Source organism: Nelusetta ayraudi, unplaced genomic scaffold (assembly GCF_046127955.1).
Source record: "Nelusetta ayraudi isolate G7.1 ecotype Tasmania unplaced genomic scaffold, CSIRO-AGI_Nayr_v1 ptg000097l, whole genome shotgun sequence".
Classification (NCBI taxonomy): Eukaryota; Metazoa; Chordata; class Actinopteri; order Tetraodontiformes; family Monacanthidae; genus Nelusetta; species Nelusetta ayraudi.
Window position 1 is genome coordinate 1192501 of NW_027466147.1, and position 12165 is coordinate 1204665.

General features: G+C 45.5%; 1 long non-coding RNA gene across 1 annotated transcript in view; it reads left to right on the forward strand.

Annotated features, from left to right (window-relative positions):
- LOC142902756 (uncharacterized) overlaps window positions 1–1107 on the forward strand; it is an 8689-nt gene extending 7582 nt beyond the window's left edge. Inside the window, exon 3 of the long non-coding RNA XR_012929139.1 lies at window positions 914–1107. This is a non-coding gene — a long non-coding RNA (uncharacterized LOC142902756). The remainder of the gene's footprint in view (window positions 1–913) is intronic.
- Window positions 1108–12165: the final 11058 nt, after the last annotated feature.

Here is a 12165-nt window from a genome sequence, read left to right on the forward strand (position 1 = left end):
CCTCAGTTGCACGGGATGCAAAGAAGCAGCCCCCACTTTGCGCCAAGTGTTTCACCCATGCCCACAGCAGATTTTGAACCCCGCCTGACGGTCTCAGAACTCCTGGCAGGAAGGTCGGGCTTGGCTCGGATGAGCAGGGAGCACCTTGAACTTGGGATAAGGGTGACCCGTCCTCGGTTACACGGGCTTGCCCATAATTGCGATGATTTATTTCTGCTGTCAGAGTCGAGACAAATGCCTACCACCACCGTCCTCCAGGCTTTCACGCTACTTTTAGTCACATTTTCTTTACCGCTCTTTTTGTTGTTTGAATATTCTGTTTGGTTCGCTTTTTTTTATTAAAAAAGGTCCCACGAACAAAATTCACTTCAGTCAATATTATTGTATTTATGGTTAAAAAGGCAAAAATCCTAGAAATGAGAAAAGTCCATCCTGTCTTTTACCTTGCTTCATGTCACTGCTGAAATATTCAGTTTTGGATATTAGCCCTTTGTGATGTCACAAAGTACACTAATGCACGTCCACGCATAGTAAACACCTTCACAGCCAACTGGTTCAACTCTCTGAGGTGACGATCAAGTTTTTCTCCCCTTCCAAACATGAGGAAGGTCTAACAAAGCATCAGTTTTAGCAGTAGGCTGTAAACAGATGGCTAGCTATGCAGTTTATTTTTGTTTTGTTTTTTGTGGGGATAATTAATCAGGGTGATTCTGCTCTAACAGAGTCCAACATAAAAAAAAAAAAAAACGATCAGAAACTTGAGCGTATGTGGAGTGAGTTGAAGCTGGAAATGTTCTGACGTGATATTCACCCTCTGTAAATGTGCACTTGTAAATACCTTCCGCAGCTTCGCGGCCTTGGCCAAATCATCGTCACTCGTGTGTTTTTGTGTGTGTGCGTTTTTCACCGTCAGATGCCCTCTGGCAATGGCGACACACCCCACACACATCGGTTTCACTACGGGGAACCGTCCTTTGTCTCTGTGTGACAAGCATCGTAGACGGTGCCGGGAGGGACGCTGACGGCCTGGTGCACATAGCTGCACAATGAACCTTTCCGTCACCCTTCGCCTCCCCTTGGCAGTCCTGCCACACGCACACACACACACACACACACACACACACACACACACAGGCTGGGTGTCGGCTGTGAGGACCTCAAAGATGGAAGTCGGCCAAGATGGTTTCATATCCAAAATACACCAATCTACATCCAATGACAGTATCGCTGCAAGTCATAAAAGTCCCTTTCAGCAGGAGCAGTTTCCCCGCAGGCACTGGCAGCTTTTGTCAGCTAATCATCTGTGGGCATGTGGATAGAATGACCACTAGAAATCAAGTGTTTTTGAAAGCATGTACAACCCAGACCGGCAGGAAAATATGAGTCTGAACCTCAAGAACTTGGACCAACAGGTCCCAACAACCTGCTGTCAAAGTGCCCCTTTTGTGTAATCTTAACACAGAAATGTGGTTGATCCACTAGAGCCAGTTTGGGGAAAAAAGGAACAAAGATTTCAAGACAAGTCTTCATAAACCCATTTTTCTTCCTCCATTTGACACAAACTGAGTGAGTTCTGGAGGATAGAGAGGGGAAGTGAGTCCATATGGACGAAGGAACGATTCATCAAAGACAAAGAAGCTTCAGAATGTACGTAATAGCATATGATCAGAGCATTCAAATATACATCACAAGTGGCGAACATAAGAATCCTGTGGAGATCAATTGAGCGGACAGACAAATATAGACAGTGGCTGATGATCCAATGAGGTGCAGGCGAGGAGCTGGGCAGGGAGTGGAAATGTATGCCGGTGCAAAGTTCTACCGAACTGGGAACCCTCGTCGGCTCGCCGACTCCAGAAAATCAGAATAGCTGCTGGGATTTCTGCACAGAATCGGCCTCCAGCCACCGGTACAAGATGTAGGTGAGTATCTAAACCTGAGGAGGGCAGCAAGACACCTTCACCGCGTCGAGCCTGCCAACTCAAAAGAAGAAGAAGAAGAAGAAGCAGAAGAAGAAGTGTCTGCGGATTGGATTGGGAAGACTGTGGAATGGAAGGGCATCTCGGCTAAGGGGTTCTACTTTTCCTTCCCCTGAGACCACCTGGCAAACACGTGGAAGGTCCAACAAAGCAACAAACTATTGGGATCCTCTCAACTCCTACTCCTAAAATTATATTCTAATAATTATATTTTACGCCTTAATGGAGTGAGATATCAACCCTCGTGATCACCTTGTTGGGATTCGTAGAAAATCTGCCCAACACTGATCAAAGCCTTTTTAAAGTATTTCAAGGCTGCATCACATTTAAACGGCTTGTGAACTGCAGCCTTATCATCACTGTCTACGTCAAGTCTGGATTTTAGAGTCGTGAAAAAGTAAAATCACAGTTGCTGCACCACTGTCATAGACCGTAAATGCGGCGTCTTTGCTCTCACACTTTACAATCTTCAAAAACCGTTGGCCAGCAGGACAAAGATTTATCGATCGGTATTAGTCTTTAAGCTATAAACTTAGCTTCAGCTACAGGTTTTGAGAAGCTCTGAGCTCATGGATATGGGAAGGTTTTATGATGAAAGTCTCGGCTCTGCTGCAGAGTTATTGCTTTTGCTTTCAGAATTTTTTTTCCCCCAGGTTGAATCCACTTGCCCAGGCCTTCAAAGTCCCTGACAGATTAACATGGCATCAGAGCTTTGCCTTGTAATTTATACACATTCCCCCGCTCACGGTCTTTCACTCTGCACCTGTTGGGATCCTGCAGAAAGGAGCGTTTCCATGCCACGACTGACACGGTGACAGTGGCAGTTGGAGTGTTGGACGGACACTTCACAAAGAACAGACAAAAAAAGTGAACTAACAAAAGCACATTTTTAAAAAATCTTTCTTTCATTGTACAAAAGAGGAGAGGACTTCATGGGGGGCTATGGACTCTGGAGGTGCACTTCCAGGCAAAGCTGTAAATTGGTGCAGGTGAATTAGATTCATTGATCGCGGGCAACATAAAAGGCTGCCTTTGTGGTAATGTAGACAAGGTGTGCGGGTCACAGTCCTACTCCACCAAAATGGATACAGCGCCAGCGGTGCCAGGTTCTACTTAGCGCCACCCTCTGCAGAGAGTGTGCCTGAGTCAGAAGATGCTCCGACTGTTTCTGATTAGGCGCCGTGGATGGCGGGAGTCATGGGGCTCGCTGACGGATGGACGGGTAAAGACGGCAGACTGTGGCGCAGGTGAGTGCTGCACGGGGGTTAACGGCAACGGTGTTCATAAAGATGTCACAAGAGCCTTTGGGACGCGCAAAATCTCAATTTCAGCCACGGTGCTGCCAGCCAGATGTGGAGGCAAGCGGGCCGCCCGTCGGCCACGCCAAATCTGGAGCTAACAGGCGGAACCTCGGGCTTTCTTTTGAAGTTGGTTGCCAAGAGGTGTCCAGACTCTTAACGACCAACAATTTACGTCCACCTCGCAATGAGCCTGGGGTGGAAGTCTGTCCGGAGGAAACCCCTCCTCATCCCTTCTCTTAGTGGGCTGCTCCCTCCCTCTCGTGCTCCTTCTTCCATTCCCGGCACCTGTTTGACACCTTGACTTCATTTAGGGCCTTTGTCTAACTGCTGTTAAGTGTTCTGTGTTGCTATTGCCTTCGTGACGGCTGCAGCTGGCTGATCAAACAGCTCCTGCGTGAGATCTTGCTCTTGACTCCCCTTATACACGCACGCAATCCTGCTCAGAAACGGCGTCAGAATTGCGCAGAGAGTCCAAGAGCCGCCTTAAAATCAGAGGTGGAGCACAGAGTAAAATAAGTTGTCTGCATACTGATGAAGTTGCAAGATCATGAAGGACCAAGTACAGTGTTTCAACTTCATTTTAAGGGATTTAAGTTAAGTCACCGTCTTGTACACCTGCTAACATACGTTTTGATTAACGACTTGCGTTTCTTCACAAAAGGAACAACAAAAAATGTATATCCCTCTATCATGTAAAGAGTGAAAAGAAGGCTTAACCCAGTTGGAGATGTGATAACACATGGGATTATTAGCTTATGCATATCTGTTATCACGCCGTTAGATTTTTTTTTTTTTTTTTTTGAGAGGTATGCAGGCCTCAAGTGAAGCGAAGAGGGGGGAGGAAAAAGCTTTCTGTTGATGTTAAGTGAAAGTACTGTTTGACCCGGCAGTGACTCAGGCTAAGACCAGATGGCCTGGTAAATGAATAAAAAAAGGAGCAAGGCCATGTGAAACAAATCAAATGGACTGGAAACAGCAAGGCCGAGGGGATTCCCCGGCTTTTCACTCAGACAAGTGTGTAGCCGCAGCTTTGAGTGCACAGCCGCACAGGAAAATTTGTACCCCAAAATGGTAAATTAATTTTTTCTTTCTTCATCTTAGTCCCTCCTTCCCTTTATTGTATAGTTGAATGCCCTCGTCGCTTTCCACCACGACAAAAAAATAAATAAATAAATCAAATAAGTAATGAGGAGGGGGGGAAAAAGAAGAAATCAAAGAGAGAATATCAGGCACTGTGATTTATGACTTGCAAAACGTTTGCAATGCTGCCCGAGCAGCAGCAGCGACAGCGGTGAGTTCTTTAAAAGGTCTGTCAGCGCAGAGAAGGTGGCAGTGAAGGAGCAGAGTGGTGAGCTTGGACGCCTCAAAGTGGCTTTACGACTCTTGTTATCAGGTCTAAATAAATCAACAACAAGGCGCACTTAAAGAAGCTCAACATATTTCACTCCTCAGCTGTTATCGATAAGTCTGGGCCCTTTTCTTGCCCGCCTGGGGTTTTATGTTTTCTTAGTCATGATGCTTCAATTTGTATAGATATGCAGCTTGATGTACTGCAGGTGTGGGGTTTTGAAGTTTGCTGAACAAAAAAGGAAAAAATGTGAAAAAGCTCTGCTTCACCCCTTGTGGTATCAGCAGAAGACTTGCACTGTTATTTTGTTATTGGTCAGGATGAATTATTAGTATGTTTATGAGGTCGATTAAGAGATTTTGCATGCTGATGAGGTACGACAACAAGAAATAACAGCTGGCAACATACAGGTGCTTCATATCACTGGTGAACTTTTTGTTTCTCCTTTTAAGCAGCAGCATCAGCTCACACTTTTCTTCAGGAATATAAAACTTGAGTGAGAATGTGTTGTGTTGTCCACTGGTTGTGCTGCGCCGACCAAGAGGCCGCATCTGCCAGATGTTTTCCTTTTACCACTTCACCCGGCAAAAATGTTGAGACAGCTAAAAAAAAAAAAAAATAGCCTCTTAGCCTTTACAGTAAAAAAAATCTGTTGATTACCATAAAAGTATCCTGATAAACTTAGAGGGGGTAAAAATTATGCTGCGTGAAGGTTTTGTCATAATAAGGATGCTGACTTTTTACATGTCCGTGCACGTTTGTTGACAGCGAGTATGAAAGGAAATTAATGTTTTTGCACAGACGTGTGAAGGTCTTCTCTCCATGTGTGATGGTAATCCGTTTACTGTTTGGCTGTGTGTTGTGTGAGCTTATCATATTTTCATCGTTGGATAGCAGGTGTGAACTTAATGGACTATAAACTTCAACTACCGTGACCGTACTCTGTTTGCTTTTCACTTCTGCGTCAACTTCAGTTTCAGTTTAAAACACAAGATAAAGGGGGATAGAAGAAGTTGTATTTGTCCCTGACAGACTACTGGACTGAGTGGTTTTTGTATTGTTTTGTTGTTTGCTTTTAAATAGACTGAATTTATTTCACACATAGCAATTGTTTACATGAAAATAAAACTCACCACACTGTCGCATCGTTGCTGTCTGTGCCATGTGCTGGCTACCAAGAAGCTCCTGCCCCTTTCTTCTGTCAGAACTGAGTGGTTCTGCCGGGAATTGATTGAAATTGTATTTTTTATTTTTTTACAATACAAAAGTGCGTCAATGTCCCGGGCGAACGCTTGCATCCTTTGCGATCTTGTGACGTGTAGGCGGAAGTCCGGATTGGTTGCCTTTGCCTGAACGGGAATGTGAATGCGCTGCCGTGCTTCCCACTCGTGCCTGACGCAGCATGCCTGGCACAGCGGGGGTCTCCCGGATGGCACTGCGGCCCATATGGCCAATCACTCAAGCAGGGCCGAGGCGTTTTCAAAGGGACCCGGCAGCAACTTGAAGCGCGGCTGTCTCCATAGGGGTCAGCGGCCGTCTGGGCAAGAGAGGCCAATCTCCCGCTGGCCCCTCAGAGACAGACATATCAGCTCTAAGGGCTGCAACCCTTCCACTCACTCACTCACTCACACACACGCAGCCATCATCCAGTTCCATGTTTAGCACACAATGCAGCTATGGCCTGCTAATGGGCCAGAGACCATGACCTTGAGAGCTGCATAAACAAACGGGAAGGGAGCTCAACACGACGTGTAGCCGACTAATCAGCCTCTTATTTATGACCTTGTTTTTACTTTTTGATGTCCGTATTTAGGCTGGCAGGCGACCAAAGACCATACGACAATAATAGATATTGTGATTAACGGTAAGGAGAAATCATTGAGCTGTCATCTTGAAACAGTGGGATCGCCCCACTGTAGGATGTTTTGAGTCACCGTCTGTTTTGGTTGGAAAAATTAACAGCCTTTGTTTTGTTTTGGCAGTTAACAAGGTTTTAGCTGCAGTTTTGATGTATTTCTGAGAGCAGGCAAGACCAGATAAGAGAGCACCCCCACCACCGAATGAGTCCCGGAGAATGTAAAGGGAGTGACCATAGATTCAAGTTCTGAGTTTTAAGTTGGCATTTATGAGTCTCTGACATTATCCACAGGGACAAAAATCGCACATCTGCAGAGATGCTCAGCTGCTGGAGTCATTCAAAGAGGCTCCGGTGGAGAATGCAGAGTTATCGCAGTCTGTAAAAGATGGATAAAAAGAAACAAATGCCAAGTCAAGAAAAGAAAAAAAAAACCTTTAATTGGCTAAAACACGATAAGAATTCAAAGTAATGCCGTCACGCCTTAAAGCAACAGATGGTCAGTTGACAGTCGTGACAAACTCTCCTACTTACCGGACTTGACGGATTGGATTGATGCATCAGGATTGTTGTGGACCGCATTACCGCTGGAAGGAACTCAGTTGTTCTGATCATTCCCCCATGCAAAAAAGAAAACCAAAAAGAATAAGGAGGATTTCACAAGGATAACATGGCTCACTGGAAGGTTTAACCTTTACTTAGACGTTGAGGTCCCCATGCCTGGAATAAAAACTTGAATAAAGCTTCATTTAATTGATTATATGATTGTTGTAAGTGCCACAGAGTCGTTCACATAGAATGCCTGAAACAATGATTTATCTTACAGTCATGGAGATGAGCTACTTTTTTTGCCTGCTGAGCTAACGGGCAGGGCCAGTTGACCTGCAGCTTTTCTGACAGCAGCTGGACAGAAGCATCTCAACTGTCAGACTGTCAGAGGCATATTGTGTCTTGCAGCGGAATCAAGGCATTTGTGTTCTACCATGAATTTCTTCACATAAACTTTCATCATTCAATTTTGACTGAATATAAAAGACTGTTGCTAAAGAGAGAGTGAGAAACGTGAATGATGGATATGTAGTGCAAGTTATTTTAAAAAACAAAAAAAAACACATTTACATTAATAATACAATATTTGAAATGTTTGAAGTAGTGTAACAGTGTGTCCAATTTAACAGTGACAAAAGTGGCATTAGTCAGTTGTTGGGCTTCATAGTAACTTTGGGTGTTTTCCTCTTGGAATGGAAACCATGAATAATGGGAGCCGCTAACCACAGTCATGCAAACTCAATCAGAATAGTATAAAACACCCCTCACTTCTGCAGGCAGCGGGAATAAATGTCAATTTACACCCCGAAATACATGCAGTGGTGACAAAATGCATTTTTTTCATCATCAATATTAGAGCCGTTACACACTGTTTTCAACAATAACTCAATTCCTTTGTGTCTCAAAGGAATAGACCAAGCTATTTATACATATATAGTTTAATAGTAGTGCGATAGACTACAAGTTTGAGTCATTTTTTATTTTGCTTTTATTCTTCAAGTCTTTCACCCCAAGCCTGAGCTCAACTGTGTGCAACCCAACACGAACACACAGCTTCTCTCCTGGAGGCTTCAGTGGATATTGTGGCTAAAAACATGGTGTTAATCTCCCTGTTTTGGGTCAAATTGGACCCCTGAGTCTTCTACAGCCTTATGTGACACCGCATACACAGAGACACAGGGTATAGAGACGTGTTAGCCCTTTCCCTCTGTTGTTTAGCCACATTTTGGCACCTGGTTACTAAGAACTCTTTCCCCTCTGTGAAAATCCAGACCAGAGCTCTGTGGTTTCGACGCTGTCAGCCGAACCTCCGTCATCATCACCGAGGTGACGTCTACAAGATGGCCCAAAATGTCTTGCGTAACCCTGCGTGCATCTCGCAACTCTAGCCCCCGGCGGGAATCTTCACTGCACTGTGGCCGAACCCGAGGTTCCGTTTTTCTCTCTGGAATAAAAGCAGGATTCTCCCTGAGGGATCAGTAAAGCCTCACATGGTCGCCGAAGCTCGCTGGAAGGCCTCGCAAGTAGGGGGCAGCGACGCCAGGAGGACGAGCCTCCGCCGCTATAAACATCTGCCAAGCGCTGTCGTCAGCATTCCCCGTCCGCGCTCCTCTTTCAGCTGCCCGCTCGCTCAGCGCGCTCCGCTTCTCGGAGGCCCGTCATGAATCACGGAAATTGATTATGCTGTCACATCTCAAATACCCCTGGCCAGGGCTTGACCGCGTGGTGTGTGACTGGAGGTCGGTCAAGCCTGCTTAAGAGATGCGCCCGCTCGCTCGCTCTCTCATGGAGAAGGGCCAGTCAGCTGGACGGGGCCCCAGCTGGGGTCACGCAGCTCCCCACCGTGGCAAATGGACGAGAATCACTCATGTCTGCGGGGAGGAATGAAGACGTCCTGCTCGAAAAATACCGCCGACCGGCCTCCCCTCCCCCTCTGACTCCTCTCCATCTGCCCGTCACCAACTTTTTCCGCCGCGTCATCATTCTTCAGCGTCGCACCGCGCTAATGACTTCATCCTCTGAGCAGGAGCCACTCGGAGGAGGAGTCCGCTTGGATTCTCGGTTCTTGAGTGACATCACAAGGTGCGATATCAGAGTCTTTGGAGTTTAAAATGCGTACCGGAGTTGAGTTGTGCGTTAAAAACAACATGGTGAATGACTGCTCTAAGTGCTGAGTCAACGCACCAATAAAGAAGAAATAAGGAAAATATTTACTGCCATTAAATCATTCAGGAAAAACTAAAAATATTTCACTGACAAGAACTGGAAAATCTTTCCAACATTTACTTGGACGAAACTTCCCTTCAGTTTTTGCCAGCAGGGAAACTTTACGGGACATTCTGTAGTTTTGTTGTTTTTCTTTTTCCCTCCCGGTTTGTACTTTATCATATCAACATTATTTTCAGGCGCTTCTGGCACCGCCTTGCCTTTAACCCCGAGACTCCCCTTAATGCATTCTGCAGATTGTTGTTCTTTTTTATTGTGAGAATAAATCTGCTGTAACAAGCTGAAAACACACATAAATCTGGGCCTGGCTCCGGTTGCTGTGTGACTTTTAAGGGCCCATGTTGCCATGGCGACGCATCAATCCTTCCAGGGGCCGAGGCAAGCGCCATAAAAGATGTGAGTGTCCGTGACAGTGTTACTGTTGTTATTGTGGCTGCACCATTAAAACTCCCTCCACGCCCCCTTCTCATTTTTAAAACGGCGCAGGCTGAAGGGCCATTTAACCTCAACCCACACGTGGCAGGTCCCGTCGGACTGGTGGTGAATCGTGAACAATCCAACGCCGCTGAGGGCAAATGTTTCCTCCGAGACATTTATTCCGTGTTTATCGACACATACAGTGATTTGTTTTTGTTGTCAGGCCCAGTTGCCTGCAGATTAGGAGTTAAACTGAGTCCCTATGAACAGAAGCTGCTTGCAGGAGGGAGGGTGTTTACCTGGCCTCATTTTCCCTGTTGGGCTGAGGGATGAACCTTCCTTAATACATTTTATGATGGGTCATTTCCAAGTCAAGTTTTTGGTAGCCAATAAAATATGAACAAGGTGTACCTAACCTCGGGGGGTTCCTGTCTGAAAACAGGAGAAGAAATGTGACAGATTGCAAGACAGAAGCATCTTAAGTTGCTGCTAGATTTAGAAACCCATGCCACCTGAAATCATAGGCCCATTGATGGCACTGCCGGGTAATTGACCGCATCCCCAGCCTGGTACGGACTCCGCCCTCTGAGCCCCCTCCAAATGTGTGGAGCGTCCAGCAAACCATCAGTTCTAGCAGGAAGCTGCAATAAGTAGATGAGTCGAGGTTTTCGGATGATCCTTGCCTGATTTTTGCCAGGCTGCAAAAGGTCACGTGCAGTAAATTGGTTTGAAATGGGCCTTTGAGGCTGCTATGATTTTGAAAACATCACCTAAACATGTGAATTCACGCACGCGGTCTTCAAGAGAAAGGTCTGCCTAATACAGCTGCACCGTAAGCTGTCCAACAGCATCATTCCCAGACAATGGCCAATCTCAGTGGAATTAAAAGAAGAAAAAAACATTGCTATTGTTCTTTGGATCACAAAAACAGCCAAAGGAATCTTGGCAGTTTGGTCACTAACCCCGATCTGGCCTCTTTTCTTTTTGTTTTTGGTTGTGTCGATGTTGTCCAATCTCAACGATTCAGCGATTGTCCGGAGGTTTTGTGTTCATTTGGAATTGCAGCAAACGTTCAAACGATCAAAGACGGGCTCCTCCGTCATCACTCGGCCTGCTGCTTGTCCCCCCGGCAGTGAGCACTCCCAACAAGGTGTCCCAGCGACGAGCCAGATCCCCTGCTGAAAGACTCAGACTTCACTCGGTCCCAACCGACGTGCTCTCGCTCATTCATTTGTCTTTCTGCAGACGCTCCCCCACCCCCCCCACATCGCATTAATGAATCCCAGTCGTTTCTGGCCTTCACAATTATGTGCTTTGTATTTGGCCGGTGATGAATCGCGTGCGGGACATTATGCAGGAGCCAGTGTGCGATGTGTTTGAGCAGTCATTGCTTTTCTTTATGTATGTCTTTCCGACTTCCCGACTCTTGATTCTTAACCAGTACTGGAAATTTGATTGCTCTCTGTCTTAATAAACTGATTGCTCTATTTATTTATTTATTTATTAGGAAATTCAGTTTGCAAAATTTGAAAGATTTGGATGGCTACCACTTTTTTTTATATATATATATATATAAATGAAATACAACAAAATTCTTTTGCACAGACTTGTGTGACATGAGCGCACATTAAAACTTCAGACAAACTTGCTGATTGTCTTAATTGATTTTTCTGTCAGGGTTCAAAGCCAATGCGACTTTTTCCCCCTTCCTTTCCGTCCTTCCCTCCCGACTGTTCACCAGGTTTCAAGTGTTCCTTTTCACTTTTGATGCATTGCCCTCGCTGATTAGAGGCTATTGGTTTCAGACTAGAGTCACTCTCTGTCCCCTCAGTGAACGGGAAGAAAAGAGGAGGTCATATGAATTACACAACGACCAAAAACGTTTCGTCTTGAATGTCAACGCCGCGGATTCGGAGCGGCTCGCTCGCACTATTATTACGGTTGCTGCGGAACACGAGAGTTGACCAAAATCTGAGGTCATCGCAATTCCTCCGGATCCCGGAATTCCTCAGACACATTCCAACAGATTCCCATTGCTCACGAGGCAGATCAAACGGTGCGGCAATCCTCTTGTGACGCTTCACCCCTGCAACCGTTTTTTTTTGGCGGCAGGAAATAGAAATAGGGAGGAGGAAAGAAGAGCTAAAACCATTTCATTATGCAGCCATAAATTGTAATCATGCGTGAAGTGTCTTCACTTGTCTGCATGCGTTTTCAAACACCAGCATGCAGACAAAATTTGCAGTTGAGGTCACATTTGTTATCAAAGAATTTGTTTTAATCTGCACTAAAACACACACACACTACAATTTGAAAATATTTATAAGTGGGTTTTGCATTATCTTGCCTGGACCGATTTATCTCAACATTTCAATGGATTTGTCTGTTTATATCCATCATCTCGACAAATAAGATACCCTCTGGCATCTGTGCGGTGAGTGGTATTGTGGGACGCACCTCAGAAGGTGTGGCGTTTTCGATTCTTAAAAC